This window comes from Microcebus murinus, chromosome 21 (genome assembly GCF_040939455.1).
Source record: "Microcebus murinus isolate Inina chromosome 21, M.murinus_Inina_mat1.0, whole genome shotgun sequence".
Classification (NCBI taxonomy): Eukaryota; Metazoa; Chordata; class Mammalia; order Primates; family Cheirogaleidae; genus Microcebus; species Microcebus murinus.
Window position 1 is genome coordinate 27,903,178 of NC_134124.1, and position 27,260 is coordinate 27,930,437.

The following is a 27,260-nucleotide window of genomic DNA, read 5'->3' on the forward strand; positions in this document are numbered from 1 at the left end:
TCAATTATAGTCATTCTTTTAATGCTTAAATTGTCCCATTGAAAGCCACTTTTTAGCTGGTTCCTATGTACGTTTAACATAGCTACATTGGTATGTGAAATGTCTTTGCTTTTGGACCCCTCAAGATTTCTTAGGCTTATCTTGTACATTCCCTGCCCCAGACTGGATTCAGCTATTTTTTTCTAAGGACCTCTGGTTCTGATTACTGAGGAAGGATATTGTGGGACCTCCTTCTAAACATGAAAGAGTGTTTATTGCTTCTAGGTGACCTAAGCTGCCATTTAAAAATTGCCCAGAAGCAACCTTTTTAAAAATTGTTATTATTAGCTTTTGGTTTAGCATTTTTGTTTATTTTGGCAAAAATAAGAACATATGCAAATATCTTTATATTTTCTGTCTTACACAAAAATAGCATGTTACAGTCAGTGTTCTACCCCTCTTTGTTTTTCATTTAATAACATAATCTTGATATCATTTCATATCCATACATGAAACTCGTCTTCATTTGTTTTTGTAGTTCTCCAGCACTTTGTTCTGTGGATATGGATAGACCATTCATATTCATAGACCATAATTTATTCAATTGGTGCCCTCCATATGAACATTTGATATTATACTTTTGCTAATTCTAAAAATGCCATAACCCTATGTTGTATTTTTTTTTAGTGTAAATTTGGGTTAGGATTCCTAGAAAGAGGCTTATAGAGTTGAATGGTATCTAGTAATACATGTACAACTTTGCTAGATATTTCCAGATTTCCCACCCTGGGAATTGTGCCATTTTATATTCCTATCATAAAAGTATGAATGTCTTTTCCCAGCTATAGTCTCAACAGCAGAATATATTGACAATTGAACACAAATTTGGTGATCTGATGAGTGAGAAATGGTAACTCAGTGAAGCTTTATTGTTTTTTTCTTCTTCTTTTTTATTTTGAATGATCTTGAGCATCTTTTTAACCTGTCAAGGGGCATTTGTATATCTTCTTTCTGAAAAACTGTTCGTAAGTTTTGAGAAAGAGAAGTTTAATAGAGGCAAGGAGACAGATAAGTTTGTGACTATGGAATCTTTAAACCTTCAACTAATACCTGCCCTAACCCCACCACTGAAATCAGAGAGAAGGTAAGAATAGGAACCCTCACTTCAAAGTGGACGTTTAGGAACCAAGCAGCAGGTGAAGGTTTCTGAACCTGGAGGCTTAAAGAACAAGATCTCCTGGATGAAATTACCCAATGTCTCCTCCTTTTCTTCATCTTAATTATTCTCTCTTTCATATAATCATAGAACTTGAAAGCAGGATAGGTCCTTTATAATCTTAAGGTCACTAGATCACCTTTATTATATAGGTAGAGCATCGTGGTGACCAGACTATTTTTCTTGTGATCAGTTTCTGTTTCCTTAGTGCCATGCCTTCCTGGCATCTCCACAATGGGGCTGGCTGGCAGAAACAACCAAGGTTACTTAGCTGTCCTTAGAATGAACAAGAAATAGGAAAGATAAACTTGCCTCTTTATTGGGATGGTAAAATTTCCCATCCATACCCTGTTACAAATTCACAAAGTTTCCTTGTTTTTGTCTCATCATATAATTTGCCTCTCATTCAAGAACAGTGCATCAATAAAATCTACTGATTGCATTTCAATGCATTGATTATCTCATGCTATTAAATGTTGGAAGAACAAAGGACATTTCATTTTCTTTCAGCTTTATGAATATAACAAATATAATACTAACTACTTATGCAAATCACAGAAGGACATATTTGGGGGGATTAAAAAATATAGTCCTTATAATCTAGGAAATTATGATCTAATTGGGAAGATGAGGTATCTGAAGGAAAAATTTTACAATGCAATGCAGAGGAAACCTGTCATTATAAATGTTGCAAAGTTAATATTAATGCAGAGAAAAATAAGGGACTGCCAAGTAGCAAGTATAGGCTAAGGAGTTAACTTCTTGTATTTCAAATGCAGCTGCATGACTTATTTTATCTGTGTGAGACTTAGTTTCTCATCTGCAATGGATATTAAGTAGAATATCTACCTTGTAGTGTTCTATGAAGCTTCAATAAGAAGAGCTCACAAGTGCCTTGTAGTGGAAGCTCAATAAATGTTAGCCACACTATTAAGGTGGCTTAGAAAAGTTATTTAAAAAATATGGGGTAAGGGACCTAAGAAAAATTGCTGGATTCAGTCATTAGCAAGTCTCAGGTGACTTTCAAAAGGGCAGTTTCCGCCAACTGGAAAGGCAGGAAGGCAAAATGCAGCAGGTTAAGGGGTAAACAGGCAATAAATACTTGCCATGGAGAAATCAATAGAAGCAGAAATCAATAGAGCCAAGGGAGTTCATCCATTTGAGAGATTAGAAAGTGAAAATAAAATAATAAAGTAAAATGGTAATATGATAAAACAGATTTTCTCTCATTTAAGAAAAGAATGATACTGGAGAGCAGAAGGCATTTAACGGACAGGGGTGAGAGAGCACGATTTGGTGGGACTGAGGGTGCTTTGGGTTAATGCCATGAGAGTTCTGAATGAAAGGAGAAAGAGGCCTGTTCTTAAAAGAGCACCACACCATCAGATTTATATCCCGCCGGATCAAGGGCATTTTCTTGCTAGACAAAGTAGCTTCCCACTCTATCTAAAGCTAAAGGACCACAGAGAATTATATGACCCTGACTAAAAGTTGCACCAAGCTGTGGCATTAATGAATTAAGTCACAAGACCTTAAAATGTGTTTAGCTGTCATTTGAACAAATGGTCTTAAGTACAGATTAGGCCCCATATGGTCTGCTGCAGGGAATGTAACTGTGTTCACTGATGAACTGATTTCAGAAGGGAAGAACTAAGTACTATGGCAAGTATCAAATATGACTATATGTGCCAACATAGACATATTAAGTCAATACAAAAATAATCTGTTTTGTTTCTGGCTTTAATATAAAAACTGACCTTGGATATAAAGTGTCATGTTGACTTTTCAGAAACATTTTTCTCTCTTTACAAAGAGTTTGAGAAGCTTGGATGATCATTTTCTTTAACATCAAGGTTCTGTTTTAAAAGCAATTACAAAATACAGTGGCAAGCAGATGTCCAGTCTTTCAAGCTGTTAAGATGAGTCAAAACAAATCTATCAGAACAATTGTATTAAAGTGTATAATCTTCTTAGTGAAGCAAGTAAAACATACCAAACACAAATAATAGCCAGAGGGTCGTGATTTCAATAGTTAGAATGAGGGTGTTATAATAGTTCACATGGCTAAAAATGTGAGGTCCTTAGAATCAGAACATAGATTTCATTCCAGTTTACTACTGGGATATTTTTTTTTAAACTTTTCTGATTCTCAATTTCCTCTTCTCTGAGATGGAAATATTAACCCATAACTGTAGGATTTGTGAGATAATTAAAGAAGATGAAAACAAAGTGGCTAACCTAGTACATAGCACATTACTTCTTAAAAACTGCTATGGAGCTCTGCTACTATTAATTCCACTACTTTATCTATTTATTCTTTAAATTTTAATCTCAACTCAATCTGCGTGTGTAAATTCCATGGGATGCCATCCAAAACTACTTTTGAAAAATGCTTTAGGGGCTGGATGAGGTGGCTCATGCTTGTAATCCTAGCACTCTGCCAGACCAAGACAGAAGGATCACTAGAGTTCAGGAGTTCCAGAGCAGCCTAAGAAAGAGCAAGACCCCATCTCTAGTAAAAACAGAAAAATATTAGCTGGGCATGGTGGTGCGTAACTGTATTCTCAGCTACTCAGGAGGCTGAGGCAGGAGGATTCCTTGAGCCCAGGAGTTTGAGGTTGCTGTGAGCTAGGCTGATGCCATGACACTCTAGCCCCAGTGACAGAGCAACACTCTGTCTCAAAAAAATAAAATAAAATAAAAAAGAAAAGAAAAATGCATCCTTGAGGACATACTGCCTGCCACAAATCTAAAGCCAGTTTTCTCTCTAGCTTCGGTTGGGTGACTCTTCCTCTGGTCAAGCACTAGACATTCTGGCTGGAATAGTTGGCTTACATATAATATTAAAAAAAAAAAAATCAGCCTTTAAGAAGCATCAAACCCAAAAAGCTTCACTTGGGAGCTGTGACTGACTGAGGAAAGGAAGATTCCCATCCCTCAATTTATTTGTCCACTAGAGTTAGGTCATTAGTGAACAGCCTGGGAATTCACATGCATGAAAAAGTGTGACTCGCCTTTTTCTTGTATGAGCATATGTATTTGAACTGGCCTGTAATGAGATCGTATCCACCTTGTATGCTTTAGCTGGCAAAAACAAGCAAGATTGGAAATACCTAGCAACTGGACTGATAAATTCAACAAGTGTTGTTTTGTTCAAGTCTCTGTTTTAAATCAAGAGCATGTTTCAATTGTTGTAGACAGGTACATCTACTTAATGATTAAAAAGAAAAAAGACAAAATTTCTTGTAGGCTTCTTTTCAAGTACCCCTGAATGTCTAATCTAAATCCCTTATGTCATAATTAAAGCCTTCCCTTCAAATGTTTTCTCTGATTTCCTAAAATGGTTTTGCTGAATTTCCCTGCTTCCCTGAGTAGATCTTTGCCTTAGAAAACTCATCTGCCAAGAGACATTCCTGTGGAGATACACTGCCAAGCCAGGAACAAAAAATAGTAAACATTAGAGGCATTTTTTTATAGCTAAAGCCCCAGAAGCAACAATCTTATCTCTGAGTCTGCAATACAAGCATGTTAATCTGATTTGCATGTCATCTCGGCAGAGAATGGGTTTGGGTGGCTCTGGATCATCTCAAGCTAAAGTTAGATTAGCAGTGTGATTTAATATTGGCCAATAAAAGGGAGAAGAAAGTATGCTTAAATAATTTTAAATTTAAGATTGTAAAAGAAATGAAAAATGTACAGATCTTTCTTTAAATAAAAAGTAGCTACTGTTCTATCACAGTGATATAATACATTATAAAAAGTGTACAGCCTAGCTTGATAAAATAACAGAGGTTAAGAGTCTATTTTTCTGGAACAGAATATAGCTTTGGATTTTAAACAGTCTCATGGATCTATAACAGCCATGAAAATATTCATTGGTCACTGTACCTAGAGCTTGAAATAAGTCAAGGAGGTGGATGACTGATGAAATCTCTACACATTTTACCTTGCGCTATGCCTTCCTACATGTTTAATTTATGTAGAGCCCTTTAGGGAATATTGACTGTGTTTGCCAAAGACACATTTTCGAGTTCATCATGTCTTTTATCAATGTTATCACTTAAGAAAGTGCTATGACTGTTATATCAATATTTTATACAAACATGGGTTGTTTCGAGGGACAAAAAGAACTTTAGTCACTGAACCTGAGCTTCATTTTGATTTTATTTGTCTGAGAAATGCTTAGTATTCCATTGAGTTTCAAGTTGTTTTTTTTTTCCCCACATGTAAACATCTCTCAAAAAGATTTTTTTTTTATACCATGTTCCAGGTTGATTCTCATCATCAACACCCTCACCACTTCCTCTCCCTACCTAAAAATAAAAGATGCAATATATCAAGTAAATTGCAAACTGCCTGGGTAAATAAAAATAAATTTAATAATAAAAACACCTGGGCTCAGGGCCCCCAATGTACTTGTTCTGAGAGAGAAAGCACTAAGGTGAAGTCATGCTTCCTTTGCTAATCTAACCCCAGAAGTCATACAGTGTCACTTCTGCTCCATTGCATTATTGAAGGCAATTGTAAAGTTCTGCCTAGCTCCAAGGAAAAGAAAAATAAAATCTGCCTTTCAATGGAGGGGTTCCAATATCACACTGCAAGAAATACATGTGGGATGGGTTATATATTGGTTCAGCCTTTTTTGGAAAATACAATCTGCTACCCAGGGCTCCCAGCTAGTTGGGTAGAACACACGTTAAATTTAAGCCCTCACGTTCCTCCTTAGCTGCATTCCTTGTGCAGTGAAAAAACCTTCATAATCATACATAGCAACCTTGGTGGTCAAAAAGGCCTGTATTTGATATCAGTTGTGGCACATTTTACCTTTAGGACTGGAGAAAGTTACTTGAATTTTCCAGATCTAAATTTACATACAATATTGCAGTGAGGATCAAATGAGGAAGTATGTTTAATGTAACACAATTCTCAGTATAAGCTTTCTCTCATCCTTCTATAAACAAATAAATCTATTAGACTTAACCACATGAAATTGCCATTGCCATCTTTGAAGGTAAAAATGGTCAAATATAGATGATTTCATTAGATTGATTTCTCAACCTAATATATTTTTAATGAATAAATCATTGGAAAATATTTTGTGCTTTTTAAATCATAAAAGATCCTCAAATTACATAAAAATTATGTCTTAAACTATATTTTTATTTTAAATATAGATTACTTATGGACTTAATACTAGAAAATAGTGCTCGCTTTGGCAGCACATATACTAAAATTGGAACGATACAGAGCAGATTAGCATGGCCCCTGTGCAAGAATGACACGCAAATTCGTGAAGCGTTCCAAATTTTTAGAAGTTTCTCTGAATGTGTAGAGTACCAAAAACCACAAGGAGGAGGCACAGTGTTCTCTCTTGAGTGTGAAGCCAGCTCTTGGTGTTACTTCCCTGCAACTGCCACTTGCCACTGATGATCGTTCTTCTCTCTCTTTATGGGGGAGTAAGAGGGAGAGGATGCAGTCTGAGTGGTAAAGAAATTAAAAAAAAAAATAAAAATACAAAAAAAAATTCTAGAAAATAAAGTAATATAAAACCTCTGTTTGGAAAAAATGCCCACTTGCCTTTTTTCTATTTGCGTTTTAGTTCCCCAAATCGATTCCTTTTATAGGATGAACGCAAAACCCATAAGCATATGAAAAATTCTTCTATTACTATCATGTTTTTAATTTGACTAAGATTAGTAATTTACATGCTGGTTGGATAAAAGAAAATCAGAAATTTGCAACATTTTTTCTTGTACCTTCCCCCATTTCCCCCCAAACGTAAGAAGTTTCCAAATGCTTACTCTTTTCTTTTATTAAATTTCACACCTTCTCTATATTCCTTTGAGATCTGCCTCTCAATGTCTAAAAAGCCAATTGTGAGCTCCATTTCCCCTGCTCTGGACATCAAGACTTGAACTCATATCTTCAGTAGTGACAGATCAGCCCATTAATCCATTGTACCTCCCTGGCTCTCTGCCCAGTTTCGCACATTCAAAATGATTCATGGTATTAAAATTTTCCACATTATTCAGCATTAGCAATTCATCATCTGAGCAAATTATATATCTAGCCTCCCATCAGTCCGAATGTGTTTAGATAATGAAGCCTCTCCAAAGCTCCAGTCATCTCAAAACCGTGCTAAAAAAAAAGGTGCATAATTCACAAAGTCATACTGGAAACATTATAAAGGCAGAAACTTTTCTCCCTCCTGGAAGTTTTTCTTTTTAAGTACTATAGAAAAAAAATGGAATTTTCAGTCAGTTAACTTGCTTCTTTAAAAAGGAATAAGAAAAAAATGGAAATATGGAAAAATGAAAAAAATAGAAAAGAATTTCATATTTTATTCTTACTTGACACTTTGGCATGTGTCTATTGACATTGAGACATTATTAAAAGACTATTAAAGACATTGAGACATTAAAGGGCTATCTTTTTATGTTGCATTGATATGGTGACCCATAATTAATAAACTCTTTTGTTTATTGAAATACCAAAAAGAAGACACTGGTGCATCTAGGGAAGAACAAATCCCAGCTCAAAGATCAGAGTCTAATATAGCCAGTTCCTGGGGAGATTTGTCATATCTGTGGTTCTGTCTCACAGAACTCTTTTCCCACAAAGCATTTGCAATAATTAGACTTTTTTTTTTTAAACTGAACTTCAATGATTTTAGTCAGTTATATTTAGAGTGATCATATATGCCAGTTTGCCCAGAATGTCTGGTTTATACCTGTTGTCCTGGCAGCCTATTTGATTACTGCCCCCTTTTCATCCCAAAATACCTTGGTATAGACAGTAACGTATAAAATTACCCTGTCTTTAAAAATTATATTAACCTCTTCTAGCTTTGGAGTACAAAAAGAGAAATAAGAGAGACAGACCCATTTATAACCAAAGTATAGTAGATTAGATACCTCTAATTAAATGGATCTCTGTATTGTTAATGTAGAAAGATAAAAAAAATAAATTTAACATAGGAGAATTTGTGATAATATTTTAACAATTCACTCAGAAAAAAGTAATAAAAGGTACAGGAGGTAATGTTTTCATTTCTTTGGCACCACTAAGATACATGTAATGAATAGTGCAAATCACAGTTAAATTAGTCACTGAAGTCAAATCCTTCAGTCAGAACTTTTCTTCTATTTCATCCACTGATTTGGTGTTTCCATCATCTCTCTAATAACCCCAGCAAGTGACCTCCAACCTGTATTTGAATATTACCAGTCATATAAAAAACTTACACTATGAGCATTCTCCTAGGCAGGTCTAACCGTGAATACAGAAGCTCCTTGACTTACAGTGGGACTGCATCCTGAGAAACCCATCATGATTTAAAAAATATTGTAAGTCAAAAATGGCAGTTTTGTAGACATGGTGGGATGTGAAAACACAAAACACAACATCCCCAAAATGCTGGCAACAGAATATACTGTAGGGTGTCATTTTTTTACCCTTGTGATCAAGGAGCTGTGGCTTGCCATCATCTCCAGGGAGTGTCATATCACATATCAAAATTCAAAATTCGAAGTACAGTTTCTACTGAACACATACCGCTTTCACACCACCTTAAAGTTGAAAAAATCCTAAATTGAACAATCATAACTCAGGGACCGTGTGCACATTCTTTCTTGTCCTGATAGAAATCTATCTCCCATAACTTCTATCTATTATTACAAATTCTCTATTCTAGTCTCTCTCTCAAAAAACAATTCCTAAAAGTTAGAATTATTCATTCTTCGGGAGTTAATCTTCCTAGTTAGGCATCTCCTTAGAGCTCTTTTTTTTTCCTTTTGGCTTCCTATCATTTCAATTTTTTTTTTCAGTGCCTCTGGATGAGATTCCATTTGTTAATGTTTCTCCTATAATGTAGTACTCGGATCTATAGATGGTTTTATGAACTTTAGGTGATATATTTGTTCCCTCCAGATAGCTAAGTTGGTGTGATATATAAATTGAGTAGATAACACTGATTTAATCTGTACTATAATCTAGCCTCTCTGGTGAGAATTTTATATTAATAGTCAACACTAATTCTAAAAAGTAGTTACAGCAATTTTCCTATTATACAAGTAGGAAATTGAGCTCAAGGATATTACGTAAAATGCCAAAGATCACTCAGGTAAGAAGTTAAGTAAAACATATAGTTCAAATCTAGATCTGTCTTATTCCACAGCCTAACTCTTGATTTTTAACTGTTTTAAACTTACACACATTTTTTTACCAAATATATTCCATTAAATTCTTTTTTATTAGAATCATTCAGTTTTTTTTCTTTTTTAATTTTGTTGGGCTGTTTGGATTTCTATTCTTTCACTCTGCACATTTGATATATCTTGTAGCTTTTTATCATTTGCACATACGTTCAATTTCCTGCCAATATCCTTATCCAAATTCTTCATGAAAATATGCAACAGCATAGGACTTAAAAAACAGATCGGAATCAGATCATTAGAGATTTCCCTGCACACTGGTGTTGAGAAACACTTTTGGATACAGACCAACTTGTACTTGATAATGCCTATATTTTCTCTTATTTATTTTAAATATATCATTTTTGAAAAGTTTAGTAAAATACTCATACTGCTATGATTTGAATGTGTCCTCCAAATTTTATGTGTTAGAAACTTAATTCCCAGATTCATATGTTAATGGTGTTTGGAGATGGGGCCTTTGGGAGATAATAGGATTAGATATGGTCATCAGGGTGGGGCTCCCATAGTGACACCAGTGGCTTTAAGAAAAAACAGGGAGATCTAAGTTGATATACAAGTTCTTGCCCTCTCGCAGTATGATACTTTCTGCCCTGCCCTCACCACATTCTGGTGCCATGCTCTTGGACAGACCTTTTTGATCATTGTTTCTCTTCCATTTTTTTAACAAATGAAAAATTTCTCATCTGATTTTTTAATAATATTTATACAGGAAAAAATGAATTAAAAGAGAATATATTTGAACTCATATGTTGATACAATCTTTTCATTTCTACTGGCATTTTTCGGTGTATCTAGTATTTTTCATTTTAAATATTCACTTTTTCAAAATAAATTTGTAATTATAGCAATACTCTTATGAAAATGGAAATTTAAGTGCAACCACAACAAAGACATCAAATTTATTTTGATAAATCTCTATTCCTTTTAAGGCACTTCCACTGAAATTTCCAGAAAATCCAGTTGGGGCCTGGAATAGATCTCAGTCATGACAGATTAGGGACTGGTCTGTAATTTCATCTTCTCAATTCACAGTTGATTTTATTGTAAGAAACTTGAGACACTTATCCAATTATAAAAACTCAAATTCTCATTAAAGTCTGGAAACATTTTGATAAAAACACTATTATGTAGAAACCCGAAGTGATGATTACATAAACAACTAGTCCTTGCTACATCCCATATGGACTGAACTATGAGCCCTGCAGTTAAATGGTAAGAGCTGAATATGCCACAGCTGCAAGCGCTGCTGGCAAAGCAACTTCCTTTGTGTGTAGTCACATTTACTGGCAATTCTGGAACTGCCGGAAACGAGGAAATAACAGCTCAGCGGAGGGCGATGCTTCCGCATGGTGGAGTGATTACGGAAATGGTGCTACCGAAGTAGCACCATACAAAAGACAACTCACACTCCAGACTCTCTGTGGAATGTGATTTGGGGGGAAAGATTGGTGATTGAGAAATGGACGGGGAAAAGGAGAGGCCTAAAGTTTTGGTTTTGTGCCATCATCCTTTTGTGATACCCATTCCTTTTTTCACCTGGCATTCTCAGCTGGTGAGGGATTGGGAAACATTAATCTCTAAAATGAACAGTCTTTCAGTAGCAGTGGGCTACACATAAATCACCCAGTTGACTCTCAGGAGACATAAAACTATTTTCAGAAAGGTCACATTAAAATTTAGCCATCATAATGTGAAGAAAGCAGTTACATAAGATACTCTAAGCAAACTAAGGGACATTTATTTGCCTGTAATAATAAACACATTGAGTTATCACTTGGAAATAAGATTACACAATCTTATGGGCAAACGTTTAGCTTATTTAGGGAAACAAACTATAGTAGATGTACCACAAAGGGTAGTTATTATCATTGTGGTACAATCATTTTGGTTTGATTCTCATCTCTGTCACTTACTTTGAGCCTTGTTTTATATGTTTGTCAAATGAGACTTATTATATTGCATAAGATTGTTGAAAGCATTAGAAACAATGTATGAAATGCCTAGGTAATTGTATGGCACATACGGATCCAATAAATGAGAGGGGGAAGGAAGGCATGAAAAAGAAGTAGAGGAAGAAGGGAAAACTGTGGAGAGAAGTAATATCTATGTGCCTAAGTAATTAGTCTACCTAAGAACGATAAGATGATTTTTGTTCCTTTTTATTCTTCCTCCTCTTCCTCTTCCTCTTTTCCTTTTACTTCAGTAGTACCATAAAAATATCTGAAGATATAGAACTGTTTTGTGGTAAATTGTCATAAAGAAGGTACTTAAGATGAAATTTTGCAGATTATAACAAGCAGAGATTCAGAGGAAAATACTGCAGAACAGGAAAAGAGCAAAACCCATACAACTGAAGCAGAGAATTCAAGGCTTAGGACAATGGTGAGTAGCCCTGTAGGACTGCAGTCCCCAAACCCTGGCCACTGACCCGTACTGTTTCGAGGCCTATTAGGAACCAGGCTGCACAGCAGGAGGTGAGTAGCGGTGGAAAAAAATGAGCAAAGCTTCATCTGTATTTACAGCTGCTCCCCGTTGTTTGCATCACCACATGAGCTCCGCCTCCTGTAAGATCAGTGGCCTGCATTGGATTCTCATAGGAGTGCGAACCCTACTGTAAACTGCTCATGCGAGGGGGCTAGGTTGCACACTCTTTATGAGAATCTAATGCTTGATGATCTGAGGTGGAGCTGATGCTAGTTCTGGGGAGTGGCTGCAAATACAGGTTATCATTAGCAGAGAGGTTTGCTCAATAAATGTAATGCACTTGAATCATCCAGAAACCATCCCCTCCAACCCCAGTCCATGGAAAAATTGTCTTCCATGAAATTGCTCCTTTGTGCCAAAAAGTTTGGGGACCATTGCTAGGGCACGAATAGGTAATTATTATAGCACAGAAGGTAGAAGATTGAAAACTGCCGAGAAGTCAAAAGAAGAAGGAAAGAGTTTGCATGAAATTTGGTAGGCAAAATATAAGAAGGCAGAAAAGGTTTTGGGGTGGGAATGAAAAATCAAAATGATACCATAGGAAAAATTTCATTTGGCCAGATTGTAAGGATTGAATTGCAAGAGAATCTTAAAGCAGGCAAGGACATTTTCGATAATAGATCATATCTAGGCTAACGCTCATAATTGTCGTGCCTTTGCCAAACTATTGTAATCACACTCATAAAAAGAAACACCTGGCACAGTGGTGGGTGCCTATGATTCCAGCTGGCCAGGCTGAGGTGGTGGGACTACTTGAGCCTAAGAGTTGGGGGCGCTGCAGTGTGCTGTGATGATCATGCTATGAATAGCCACTGAATTCTGGCCTGGGCAACAAAGGGAAACACCATCTCCTAGGGAAAAAGAAAAAAAGAAAAGAAAAAAGAAATACAAATATTTATGCTAGTCATTGAAAGTTAATTTTTTTGGTTATAAAAAAACATTTAGAAATTAAATGTATTGAAATTTTTAACAAATGACTAGTACAGAATTGTTTTTTCATTATCATTTCATTTAAAACTTTTAGTTGGCTATATCTTATTCATTCATTAATTTAAGAGATGACACAAGAGTTGCACCATAAAATCTGTTTTCCAGTAAACACATTTATTAACAGGTATCCAAGCTATATTAAAATAAAATTCTACATGCATCCCTCATATATCCTTAGAATTTGAACATTTGTGTTTTGGTTTGGATTCCTATGTTTTTGGGTTTTTTTGCTTGGTTGTTTTGTTTCTGTTTTTAAGATACAAAGAAATAAATACTGAGCCATGTTCACATAGGTATTTCTTTGCGCTTTTCCTTTAGCTTATTTCAGTAGTTCTCGAATATTAGAGTGTTTAAAATTATGTTACAAGCTGTATACACAAACCCATGTACATTTTACAGGAGTTTAGGGAATTTTCAAGGGTAGTTTTGACTATCAGGAGTTTTCAGCACTCTAATTTGATATCACAACCTAGAGTAAGCTGCTATTTTCATGTGCTTTGAAAAGAGTTCAGAAAATAATATTTGAAAGTTCTGTGTTTAGCTTGTAGGATAATTTGTGGGTTATTAGAAATTTTGTATTTGAGATTCTAAGTGAGTAATCCCCTATTCTATAAATGTTAATTAATTTAAAAAACTGAATCACCTTTTCTCATATGAATGACGTGATATAAATGCAAAACAGACCTATCAGGATAGGGAAGCAACACTATAGAATCATTCAATGTTATTAAAGATAAAGGAATTTAAAAATGATGGATTTACTCTTCCCTAAAAAGAAAAAAAAATGAAACACGGACATTACAGTTTTACCACATGTTTTGGTCTCACAAACATTACATTTCCTGCTTGATCCTTAAATTTATCATTTAACACAAATGTATGTCAAAACAAATTAGTGTAGATGGACATCATGTTTTTTTTTTTTTTAAAGGAGCCTGGCAAAGGACTCCTTCCTAGCATAGCAAGTTTGAAAACACTAGTTATTTTGTTAGAGCCTGTTGTTTTTGTGCAATTCAGTGACAGTTTAGCATTGATACCCACTGCTGGCCTTATGTTCCCGCATCTGCTGTGTGAAGAAAATATTTTTCCCTTAAAGTAGCATCCACCATACTAATTATTTTCACTTTCAGTTCATGTTAAGCATTAGATGAACAATTTGTCTTCCAAGACATGCACAAGAAATCATTTGACCAAACAATGGCTTGCTTTTCAATAATATTAAAAAAGTGTGTAGCTCTAGGACTTCAAGATCACCTTCCATCTGCAGTACCTGACATATATATATATGTATATATCCCAAACTGAATTTATACAGTGCTAAGTGAAGAAGCTGAAATCCAGAATGCTCCTTCAATTGACTCTTCTGTCTATAGGACACCAATGTGACTGTTTGGAATTTAAATTATTTGTTGCTTGTTTGTGTGTCATATAGACACCATGATCAAGATACATCTATGACATTCCTTTAAGCAATTTTATATTTTGGCCTCCAGAGAATGATACATTTAGAATATTTCTGAAGTATTTCCATTGCCATTTCTCATTTGACCCATATGTTATTTTATTCTTTCATTCACAAACACATGAGAATGTTCTCATTATCTTGTTATTGAAATCTACCTTAATTCTGCAGTGTTTAGATACTATTTATGATTTCAGTCCTGTGATATTTGTTGAGATGCATTTTTATGACACAGAATATAGTCCCCTTGGTAATTGTTCCATATACTCTTGAGGAAAAAAAAGTGCATTGTGCAATTATTAGTTACAGTATCCATATTTGTCTACTAGGTCTAATGTATTAATTGTGTTGTTCAGATCTTCCAAATATCTTATTGTCCTTTGTTGTTGTTAGCTGTATTATTAGAATAGATGCTTTTCAGATGTATTTATATCCCTAACCATTTATTCCTTCTTCCATACCCTCATGTTTTTGGCTCTTGTTTATATGTATTTTCATTCTTCATTTATTTTAAAGGCAACAAGACAGTATTATGAGCATTTTATTTACTCAGCATTAATTTAGATTTATGCATATATGTACTCATCTGTCAGTTTGGGAGATTCTTGGCTAATATTTCTATAAATATTGCTTTAGTCCTATTCTTATAGACCCTAATTTACTGACTTAGACTCACTTTTTCACCATGTTCAAATGTCTCATAGTCTTTTCTGAATGTTTCAAATTATATTTTCTATTCTTCAATCCACATATCATCTACTGACTGATATTCCAGTTCATTAACCATCTTTTGCCTTTTATAGTTTTTCTGTTAAAACTATCTATCAAATTTATGATTTCAGATAGTCTACATTTTTTTACCTGAAATTTTGATTGGATTCTTTTTATAGATACTAGTGTGTTGGTAAAATTCTTTATCATGTCATTTATGTTCTTACTAATCTCTGTTATTTTAAAGCCTGTGTCTGATTATGCTAATATCTAGATCAGGACCTAGAGGGAGTCTTACTTTATTGATCTATTTTTCTTATTGTTTTTGGTCATTTGTTCCTCTCTGCTGGTCATTTTGCAATGAAAGTATGAAAAATTATGGAAGCTCTGGAGTTTATCCCTCCAGAAAATATTTGCTTTCCTTCTGGGAGGTTATTAAAGCAGGAGCAGATTATCGTGATCCAATTTGGAATTGAGATTGTTTAAGGTTGAGTTCATTCCAACCTTGAGGTCTAGTTTATGTCTGTTTTGCCCTTACTAGTAGAGTATAGCCCATCAAGGGTCTTAATTAAATGCCAGTGCTATCGTCCATAGCTCCTCCTCTTTAGTCTCTGAGTTCCAAATTTTTTTCCCTCTGACACTGCTTAGCTTTCTAGCGTTTTAGCAACCACTTTTTGTTTGGCTTATTTATTTCTTGCTCCATAAATTTTAGGAATCAGCAAATTACTTGAAGGTCAAAGCAATAAAAGATGTCACTATAATAGTCCTCCCTTATCTGTGGGAAATACATTCCAAGACCCCAAGTGGGTGCCTGAAACCTCAAATGATATTGAATCTGATTGCCATCAAGTGGAACACATTTCAGTTCATGTCTCTCACCCACACACTTAATTCATTTTCCATCTTAACTAATCACTTAACACACACTGTATTTGTAACTTTTGCAGTTTGAGGTGTGGCAGCAAAGCTAGCATAAATTTCTTCTTCACAATTTCACTGATAGAGGATTTTTCCTTACCACAGATCTTAGTTAGCAACCTCAGCATATGATTTTTTTGCTTTTTTTTTCCTTAGTAAGTGGAGAACTCTTACCTTTTCACTCAAAGGAAGCACTTTAGAGCTTCTCTTTGGCATATCTGAATTGCCAGTGTCACTATTCTCACACTTTGAGGCCATTGTTAAGTAAAATGAGAGTTCCTTGAATCCAAGCCCTGTGACACCAAGACAGTGATCTGACTGCCCTGAATCTAGCTACTCCATAGAAGTCAGAAGTGGAAATCTCCCAAATTGCTAAAGAGAATATAGGCTCATAAAAATTACTTTTTAAAGCCATAGCAGAAAAGGGAAGCTAAAGAAAGAGGGCAAAAGTGGGGAGAAGGAAATAAAATAGAAATATAGAAAAAATAAACCTCAGAAATATATTAGCCATAGAAAACCTTTATCCATGTTGACTGTTATTAGTTCTATAATGATTATTGTCTATCACCTTTTTTTCAACTCAACCTTAGGTCTGCATGGTTTCAAGGTGCTATCTGAAAGAGATAAAAAGGGAGAATGTTTCAAATCAGGAAAGAATTTTTATTAATAGTTTCTAATTCTCAAAATTCTAGAAAGTAACTCCCCATATAATATATAAAATTATTGGGGTCAATTCCTAGGCCTGCTAAGAATATATCAAATAGGATGAAATAAGATCTGTGCTACTCTATTCTCAAACTATAAGAAAAAGAAAAATCAATTGTCAGCTTGACACAATTTAGAGTCAGAAAAAGTTATCGCTTTTGTTCCATATAAATTTAGCAAATTACTTATTTATATTGCATAACCAACAACGTGAACATTAGTTAGTTTAACAAAACAGGAAATTAACCAGTTAGTTGCTTCCACAAATTCAAAAAAAGGTACCAGAATTTGAAGGATCTGAAACTACATCTATTAGTGTAAGGATGGAGATAACATGTATTCTCTGTCCTGTAATGTGCTTTGAAAGCAGTTGAATGCCTTAATACCCAGACCATGGAACTTAAATTCCATTTCCTATTAAAAGGAATCAGGACTCCTTGGAGAAATGACTACTTCAGTCTAGAGTAGGAAACATCCAAATCAGCCTGGCACATGTTGTCATATTAGAAAGAAAGAAATCTTTGAAAGATTATTAGGATCACTTCAAGAGGGGTAAGAAATCAACCAGAATAATTTCTACTATTAAACATTCAACAATTTGAACATCTGTAAGAATAATAACTGCAATATGTTTAAATCTGTATGTTAATAATGATACTAAGTATAAAAACAAACAAACAAAAAACCATTATTCCTTTTTGTAAGCTGATAGGGAACAAACTCATTATTTTGAAAATTGGCTAATAAAAGGAAAATATTAAGTATTTTTGTGGCATTTGGTATGAAAACTGTGCCTCAGGGTAATCAATTGAGGTTAATGGCTGAAAATTTTTCTTTCCTGAAGAATTTCAGCTAATAAATAATAAAGAAATGATGAGATTAGACTATCACTGTTTTGTAGCCTAACATGAAATCATTCATCTAGGCAATGATAATCAATGACTGCTAATATTTCAAAAGAGAGAAACACATATCATAGACTTGCTGATGCTAAAATACATAGATAAACTCTCATGGAAGAAAATCCCACTACCTGTGAGATAGTCTTCCCCCTGCAAAATAGAACCTGAATCTCATCAATTATTTAGATGTGACTTGACTACTATATCATAGAGAAAATACAGGGGACAGTTACCTGTTACAGGAATATCTAAACTGTGGGAAACTGTATGGGACAAATAGTCTGTTTTATTTGATAAAAATTTACAATGAACATAGAGAGTGATAATCTATATATTAGGAAATAATTAAGAAACTCATGTATAAATGGACCTTATTTGGATCCTAATTCAAATAAAATATTAAAATACTTTTACAAGAAAATTAGGGGAAAATGAATATTGATTATATATTTGATGACCTTAAGGAACTATTATTAAATTATTTTAGATATGCTATTCACACATCATTATATATGTTCTATGACTCCCCTATCTTTCCTGTATATAAGGTAACATGTTTACAGATAAAATAATATATTTTGAATTTTCTTTAAAGCAATCTGTAAGGAATTTATATATATATATATATATATATGTATATATATATAAAATAAAATAAGATTGGCCAACCATGAGCTCATACTTATTGAAGATAGGTGATGGGTAAATGCAGCTTAGTCACACAACTTTCTCTACAATATCTAATCATGTGCTACTTTTCAGTCAATGACGGACCAAATATATCATGATGGTCCCATAATATTATGATGAAGCTCAAAAATTTCCACCACCTAGTGACATGTTGCTGGTGTAAACTAACCCACAGTGCTGCCAGCCATATAAAAGTATAGCATATACAATTACATATGGTATATAATACTCAACAATGATAATAAACAATTATGTTATTGATTTATGTATTTATTGTACTATATTTTTTTACTATTATTTTGGAGTGCCCTCCTTCTACTTATAAAAAATGTTAACTATAAAAGAGCCTCAAATAGGACTTCAGGAGGTATTTCAGATGAAGACGTTGTTGTCACAGGAGATGAAGCTCCACACATATTACTGCCCCTGAAGACCTTCCAATGGGTCAAGATGTGGAGGTGGAAGACAGTGATATTGATGATCCTGATTCTGTGTAGACCTATGCGAATGTGTGTGTTTGTGTCTTAGTTTTTCACACACACAAAAAAATATGTTTAAAAATTAAAATTTTAAAAATAGAAAAAAAAGTATAGAATGAGGATATAAAGAAAGAAGAGGCTGGGCAGGCCGAGGTGAGAGGATCGTTCAGGGTCAGGAGTTCAAAACTAGCCTGAGCAAGAGCAAGACCCCGACTCTACTAAAAATAGAAAGAAATTAATTGGCCAACTAAAAATATATAGAAAAAATTGGCTGGGCATGGTGACGTGTGCCTCTAGTCCCAGCTGCTTGGGAGGCTGAGGCAGAAGGATCGCTTGAGCCCAGGAGTTTGAGGTTCCTGTGAGCTAGGCTGATGCTATGGCCCTCTAGCCCAGGCAACAGAGCAAAACTCTGTATCAAAAAAAAAAAAAAAGATATTTTTATACAGCTGTATAATATGTGTTTTAAGCTGTGTTACTACAAAAAAGTCAAAAGTTAAAAAAAATTAGAAGTATGTAAAGTAAAAGGGTTATAGCCCACCAAGGTTAATTTATTATTGAAGAAAGAATTTTTTTTTAGAAATTTAGTGTAGTGTAGTGTTTATAAAGTCTATAGTAATATACAGCAATATCTTAGACCTTCATATTCACTCACTACTCACTCACTAACTCACTCATAGCAACTGCCAGCCCCTCAAGCTCTATTCATGCTAAGTGCCCTATGCAGGTATACCACTTTTGTCTTTGATGCCATATTTTTACTGTATGTTTTCTATGTTTTGGTACACAAATACTTATCTTGATGTTACAATCACCTACAGTAAGTATATAGTACAGTAACATGTTGTTTAAGTTTTTAGCCTAGGAGCAAAAGGTTATATCATATAGCCTAGGTGTGTAGTAGGCTATACCACATGAGTTTGTGTAAGTGTATTCCATGAGGTGCACACAATGACAAAATTGCTTAATGCACTTCTCGGAACATATCCCCGTCGTTAAGCAAGGCATGACTGTATATGAACACATGGAGGAATTGAAGAGATCTAACTCTGTATGTTATTTTAAGCTAAATAAAACAAGTAAGGATTATCTAAGAAAATAATTTGAATAGCCCACTATTTTTCAGGAAAATGACCTTTCAAAATTCCTATCTGAAAGTCTGACATTTGTCATTACCAAAAATGTTTTTTAGAAAACAGTATTTCCTGTTGTCATTTGTATTCAAATTCAATCAGCTTGGGTAATTTTTAATCAGAGGGAGAGAGAACCACTTAGGCTACTTTACTACCCACAAATACTCTAATGGGGATCAATCACACCCAATTAAAACTCAAGGAATTATGAATCTTTAATAAGGTTATCCTGAGATCATTCAGCGGCTAAGTCCTCTTCAACTTCATGCCAGGGAGGCTCTCTCAAGCTGGAAAAGAATCATCTTCATGACATCATTTTCAAAGAAGCTTTGTGATTTTCTTGTCTGATACAAACACAAAAGGGCTTTGTAATTGGCACCTGAATTAAATTTTTCATGTGTTTATTTGAAATTTTCTTGCTCTGCAGGGCTTGTATGAGCCCATGTTTACATTAAATAGAACAGTTTTGGTGATAACAATTAATGAGTCTAAATAAAGTGAAACATCTGAGTGATTTTTATATATTTCCTTCAATAAGCTTACCCTGGCCCTTCTCCATGGCCATCATTTAATCAATGGTTCATAGTAGAGTCTGTTCTTTATTTTATTACAAGTGAAGCTAAAATGGCATAACAGTCTTGAGCCTTTTCACCTTTATCTCTGCGACATAGTAGTCAAGAGAGAAGATTGCAACCTCAGGCCATCTGGTTTAACATTAACATTTTCTAGGTGAGCACAAACAATCCCTTCATGCCTTCTGTTCTTCATCTATGAAATTATAAGAGCATCTTCCTTGTATGTTTGTAACCAGTGTTAAATGAGATAGGAGGCATTTTAAACAGCGCCTAGTGCATGTGGCTCTCCTGTGATCGCTTACTGGTTTCTGGAACAGAAATCAGTTAGGTTTCTTTTTTTCCGTGGGTGAGACACATGATTTACAAAGATGACATTGGAATAGTGCTATCCTTTTTCACACTCCCTCAGAGCAAATCAGTTCCTTACTCAGTATGAGTTCTTTTATTGCCCCTTGGTGTGCACACGTGTGTGTGTTTATTGTGCTTGGTGGGTAGGATACGTGTGGGGGGTGCATCTGTTGATTACTGGTTTTGAAATATTCTGAGAGGATAAAATAGGGGAAAGGAAGGTTCTAACCAGATTGTGTTTGGCAAGAGTATTTAATTCTACTTATTTTTAGAAGTGATGAACATTTAAGAGCAAATTTTCAAGTGTTAAAAGGAACAGTCAAGGAGCCCTGTTGGAAACATTTGGCAGAGCCCCAACCAGCAGCCTCATCTTCATTGAAATTTTCTCTGCATTGCTAATTTTATCTATAAATATCTATTTAGAAAAGATTTTCCCCTAGCTTTTCTTTTCACTCTAGCTATGACATATATTTTTGTAATATAATTATGCTTGTATAATGAGTATAAAAAAGTCATTAAGATACACAAACATAATGCATAATTAATTGATGTGATTACAATAAGGAACAAGCGCACAGAATACATATTTATATAAAAGCCTATTCAGCCACACAGGCACGGAAAACACAAGAGTTTAGTTAGTTAACATAGGGAGTAGCAAACCCACTTAGCAATGCCTACAACCAGATACAAGATAATACTAGTGAAGAAATTTCTCATTCTGATTCTATAAGTATGAAAAATTAGCAGTTTTGTAGATGCCTTTGAACACATTTCTTAAAAAATGTATAATAATTACATTCCATCAGGTAATATCTTTATTTTAGCCTGAGATTATCGTTAAATTCCAAAACAGTAAATTTCTCAAGAATTCCATTCTAATGTGTCTAAGGTATCAAGTTAAAAATGCATTTGTTTTTCAAAGAGATACATATAGAAGGTGGTTTGTTACCTTACAGGTAACTCTTTTTGTAAGCTAACAAATGCATTTCTACATTTATTCTTTCATTGTTCATCTATTAAATTATCTACTAGGTGCTATGTGTTATGCCCACATCTATGTGTTTGCATGCATGTGCATGCAAGTACCCACACATACATGTATCTGAACCCTCAGGGGCTGTCTCCATGATAGTAAATGTGGATACATTAGATTACCAGAAATAGAGCTGCTGAAACTCTATTAACAGGACAGACACTTAGGTAAAATGAGACATTTTTACAGTTTTCTGAAACTTAAAAGGTTTATGGAAGGAGACAAAGGCTCTGCTTTTTTCACCTTATGTTACAGTGTATTGAGTGGAACAGCTCATTCTCCTAAGACAAACACTTAAGTTTCTCACTCAAAATGTTGAGTACTAACCAGCCTTTCTGAGTCTTTGCTAAGATACTCTGACTCATACTCCTTTTCCTCTGGGAGAAGTATATTGTTTTATTGCTAACAAAGTTGACTTATTTGAAGTTGCCTACTGGGTGGCGAGAGGAGTGGCCTCATATAACTTGTCCCATTACTAGACATTGAGCACTACCTGTGCCCAACTACTCCCCCGCTTTTTGCCAAGGCTCTGCCCACACTTGCTAAAATAATTTCCCATACCATATGCCATGCAGTGGCCCCAACCTTTTTGGCACCAGGGACTGTTTTCATGGAAGACAATTCTTTCCACGGATGGGGAAGTAGAGGAATGGTTTCAGGATGATTCAAGGGCATTATAGTTATTGTGCACTTTATTTCTATTATTATTAGTTTGTAATATATAATGAAATAATTATGCAACTCACCATAGTTTGGGGACCCCTGCAGTATGGTACTTTTCTTGCCTGTTGCCAGAAATGGAACATTGCATCTGCCTGTCTAGAGTCTTTTCTATCTTTCCTTCTAAGTGAATTTTACATCATCCGTGCCCCCTGGAAGGTGTTTTTCTCTCTCTCAACCTTAGCTGAGCCCCTGGTTTTGACAATCTTTATCATGAATTTTAAGAAAAATTTAGAAACAATCACAAGTGAAAGGTTATCATATACTATTTAACTAAATTGATAGAAATGTTCTTAATGGTTGGGCTATGGTATCAGCTATGCTACGTTGGAAGCTTAGCACCACCACTCCCTAGCAGAGTGACCTTGGGAAAATTATCTTCATTTTGCATTTCAGTTTTCTTTCTGTAAAGGAGAGATGGATAATAACAATACTTACCTGATAGAATTAAGTGTGTTTAAAATAGCGCTACTCATATAATAATGGCTCTGTCATTCTTAGTGTTATTATTATTTCCAGAAGTAATATTCAAAATATTTAAGAAGTAGTATGGATAGGTGTTTGCTGACTAGGTTGCCAAAGTCACGTACAAATACACCTGCTACTCCTTTGGATTTTGTATTTGCTTATTAGAAGGGGCACTTGAAATGGAGGCTGAAATGCAAGAGTTATGGTGAGATGGCTGGTCCCAGGGTGGCCCCAGTGCAGTGCCTACCAGCTAGCTCAGTGAGGGCCAGGGTTGAAGCTAAGTAAGCCTTCTGCGGCTCCTGGAGGGGACAAAGAGCTGTCCACTGAAGGCAAGAGTTTGAAGAGACTGACTGAAACAGGCACCTACTAATCAGAATGAACCCAGACCATAATGTAGGCTCTGGGAAGCTCCTCACTATACCTTTAATGACTGGATTGAGAAAATATCCAAGGAAGAGATGAGAGTTGGGGCAGTGACTACTTACCAGCCATACCTGCATACTTGTGGTATATCAACAGTGATTATTCCCTAAGTTATATTTATTAAGGTCATCACCAAAACAGATTTTGGGTATCTACATATAGAATGAAAATCAGATATATAACTGGGCAAGAATTAACTATATATTTATGTTAATATTAATATTAATCCTTAGTACTTTGTTACTTGGAACCTCAACCCCCTTTGCATGTATATGCTTTGAGTCGTTTTTTCTCTCTTAAGTAAAATAACAATTCTATAATACTGTGTGTGGCTAGATAATTTCTTTTCAAATATTGGACAGAATGCATTTAATCTTGAAAAGAACGATGAGATATTCAACTCAGCAAACATAGTTGGTTGCATGGTACCAGACTTGCACAAACTCAGAACAAGCATTCATATATAACCTCTGGCAGTGATAAGAGATGATCTAGGAACAAAACCTCTGAATGAAAATGCATTGTTTTCTGCTTCAATGCATTTGTGCCCTGGGATAACCAGAAATAATTATTGAAACAAGCCTCTTGTTAATAATAATTACACTTCCTTCTATGAAAACAAGAACAAACAGTAATTATCTATAATTTCTCATTTGCAAAACACTCTCATTATGCTAAGACTCCTTGTCTGTATTTGATAATATTGTGTTATATGTGTTAGAAAAACTCCACTGCTTTTTTTTTTCCTAATGTTTCAAGCCATCCTGGGCAATGCTTAATCAATATAATACAGGCTTAAATGGTTCCTGTTTTAAGACACAACAACTTTTTTGGGCAGAGTAAAGTTATTGAAGAAATAATGACTTCTGGATTCCTTCAAAGAAGACAGGTTCATTAACCAAAATAAATACACATTGTTTCTATATCAGCAAAAGTTGAATCAGGAAAAGAAAAATAGAGATCAGCTAGGCAGTCACTACAAATAGATTTGTAAGAAAACCTACTATAAGTGAAAACCAGGAAGTGTTTCCATTTTGATACTTTTTTAGACTTATATGTTATCCTATCACTCCTGCATTGGATGATCCTTAGTTTGTATTACTTACATGCTTACATGCTTAATTTGTACACAATAATTTTGTATTTTTCTCAAATTTCTTAAGGTGCATTATTTATCCATTCCTATGATCAATTCTGTAACATTTTGATCACTCATAAAAGAGACTCCATAACCATTAGGAGTTATTTCCCATTCCTCTATCCCTCCATCAGTGCTTCCCCTACAACGCCTTCTGACCCTTGTCAATCATTTATCTTCTCTCTCTCTCTCTTTCTCTCTCTCTCCCTCGCATTTATCTCGATAGATTATAAGCTCTTTGAGGGAAGGAATAATTTAATTTTCTTTTGCTTCAGTCTTCCACTATAGTATTCAAGTTAATTAATTCAATTTAAGTTTTAAAATTTTATAACATGAGTGATTGTTTAACAAACAATCATCTGGTTCAATGCATTGATGATTAACCATACTAAGCACTATTTTCCTCATCTATAAAAGGAAAGATGACAATACCCAATTCTTATGGTTTCTGAGAGTCTTGAACGAAATCATGCATGCAAAGCGTTTATCACAGTATCTGGCACAAAACTAAGCTCTCAATACATGCCCACAACTGTTCATTTTATTATAACTACAGAGTTGAACCTAAGTCATATTCCCTAATTTTGTTTGTGTGAAATACCAAATCAAATTAATTCTACTTGATTCAATTGAAGGCTAATAGTACTCAGGAAAGCCTCTTAAACAAGTTTTGTTGCCTAAGTAGCACTATGAAAACATAGTCCCCTTATGAGAAGTATGAAAGCCACTTCAGATTTGAGCAAATAGAACTGAAATATACTACTGGAAAAATGGGTCAATACTTCTTTATTCTAGCTATATTAATTCTTTGAAGAATGATTTGGGTTTTGGACTATTTTACATGTTCCACAGAATGATGATGTTAAGTCTTGATATCTATCAAAGTAAGAAAATTGAAGAGTTCAGTGACGAATGGACCATATTTGTTCCCCCCTTGGAATTTTGTTCCCAGAGCAGTTTTCCAACTGATCAAAATAATTTAATTTTTTAAAAATTCTTATCGGCTTTATTAAGATATAATTCACATATCACACAATTCATTCATTTAAAATATCTAATCCAATAGTTTTAATATGTTCACAGAGTTGTGCATCCATCACCATGATTGATTTTAGAACATTTTGATCACCCAAGAAAGAAACTTCATGAAAATGAGGAGTCATTTCCCATTTCTCTATCTCCCCATTAGTGCTTTCCCACCAATGCCTCTAGTTCCAAGCAATCATTTATCTACTTTCTATCTCTATATATTTGTCTATTCTGAACACTTAAAAAATATTTCTTTTATCTTACTATAATTATGTATCCTTTCATAAACATCTCCTCATCCCCATTACCTCCTATCCACCCCAGCCTCTGGTAACCACTATTCTACTCTCTACTTCCATGAGATCAACTTTTTAAGATTCTACATGTGAGTGAGATTATGCAGTATTTGTCTTTCTGAGTCTAGCTTATTTTACTTAACATAATGTCCTCCAGGTTCATCCATGTTGTTGCAAATGGCAGGATTTTGTTATTTTTATGGCTGAATAGTATTCCATTGTGTATATATGCCACATTTTCTTCATTCATTCATCCATCTATTGATGGACACTTAGGTTGATTTCAGACCTTAACAATTGTGAATAGTGCTGCTATAACCATGGGAGTGCAGATATCTCTTCAATATACTGGTTTTATTTCCTTTGGCTATAAACCCAGCAGTGGGATTGATAGATTATATGGTTGTGCTATTTTTATTTTTTTAGGAAACTCCATACTCTTTTCCATAATGGTTATACTAATTTATGTTATCATCTACAGTATATAAAGATTCCCTTGCCTTCACATCCTCACCAGAATTTATTTTTTGTCTTTTTGATAATGGCTATTCTAATTGGAGTGAGGTGATATCTCTTTGTGATTTTGATTTGCATTTCCCTGATGATTAGTGATGCTGAGCATTATCTCATATACCTACTGGCTATTTGTATATCTTTTTTTGAGAAATGTCTAGTCAGGTCTTTTGCCCATTTTAAATAAGGTTATTTGTTTTGTTGCTATTGAGTTGTTTGAGTTTTATACATATTTTGGATATTAAGCCCTTATCAGGTGTGGCATGCAGAGATCACATGGTAAGAGAGGAAATAAAGAAAAAGGAAGAAATGCCAACTCTTTTCAACAACCAGTTCTCAGGGGAACTAAGAGTAAGAATTCACTTACTCCCAGGAAAGTAGCACTAAACCGTTTGTGAAGGATGTGACACAAGGACCCAAACACCTCCCACTAGGCCCCACCTCCAATGTTTGGGGATCAAATTTCAACATAAAATTGTGCGACACCAAATAAACCACATCCAAACCATAGCCCTAGGCTTAAAAAATAAACACAAGTTTGAAAAGTTTCATACTAGTAGTTATAATTATTGAGTATGTGGTGGGAATGAAGACATTTGTGTTAATAAATGTAAATTATAGCCAGTTGTAGATGTGTGTGCGTGTGTGTGTGTAGATACACACATCTACAGACATAGCTCTACTATCAAGAACCAATCTATTCATCATTTATGATCTTATGGGGGTACTGCTTTTAAACCTCTTAAAGCATAGAGTTGTATTGCATTCAAACAATTCACTAGAATTTGCCTCAAGGGCCAAAAAAAAAAAAAAAAAGAACAGAAAAGAAAAA

The 27,260-nt window shown here is 34.7% G+C and overlaps 1 long non-coding RNA gene and 1 other non-coding gene across 2 annotated transcripts in view; both read left to right on the forward strand.

Annotated features, from left to right (window-relative positions):
* Positions 1-27,260, forward strand: part of LOC109729976 (uncharacterized) — a 1,977,473-nt gene that overhangs the window by 47,150 nt on the left and 1,903,063 nt on the right. The window lies entirely within an intron of this gene.
* Positions 6,399-6,505, forward strand: LOC142863406 (U6 spliceosomal RNA). The gene has a single exon (XR_012914174.1). It is a non-coding gene; the product is annotated as a U6 spliceosomal RNA (small nuclear RNA).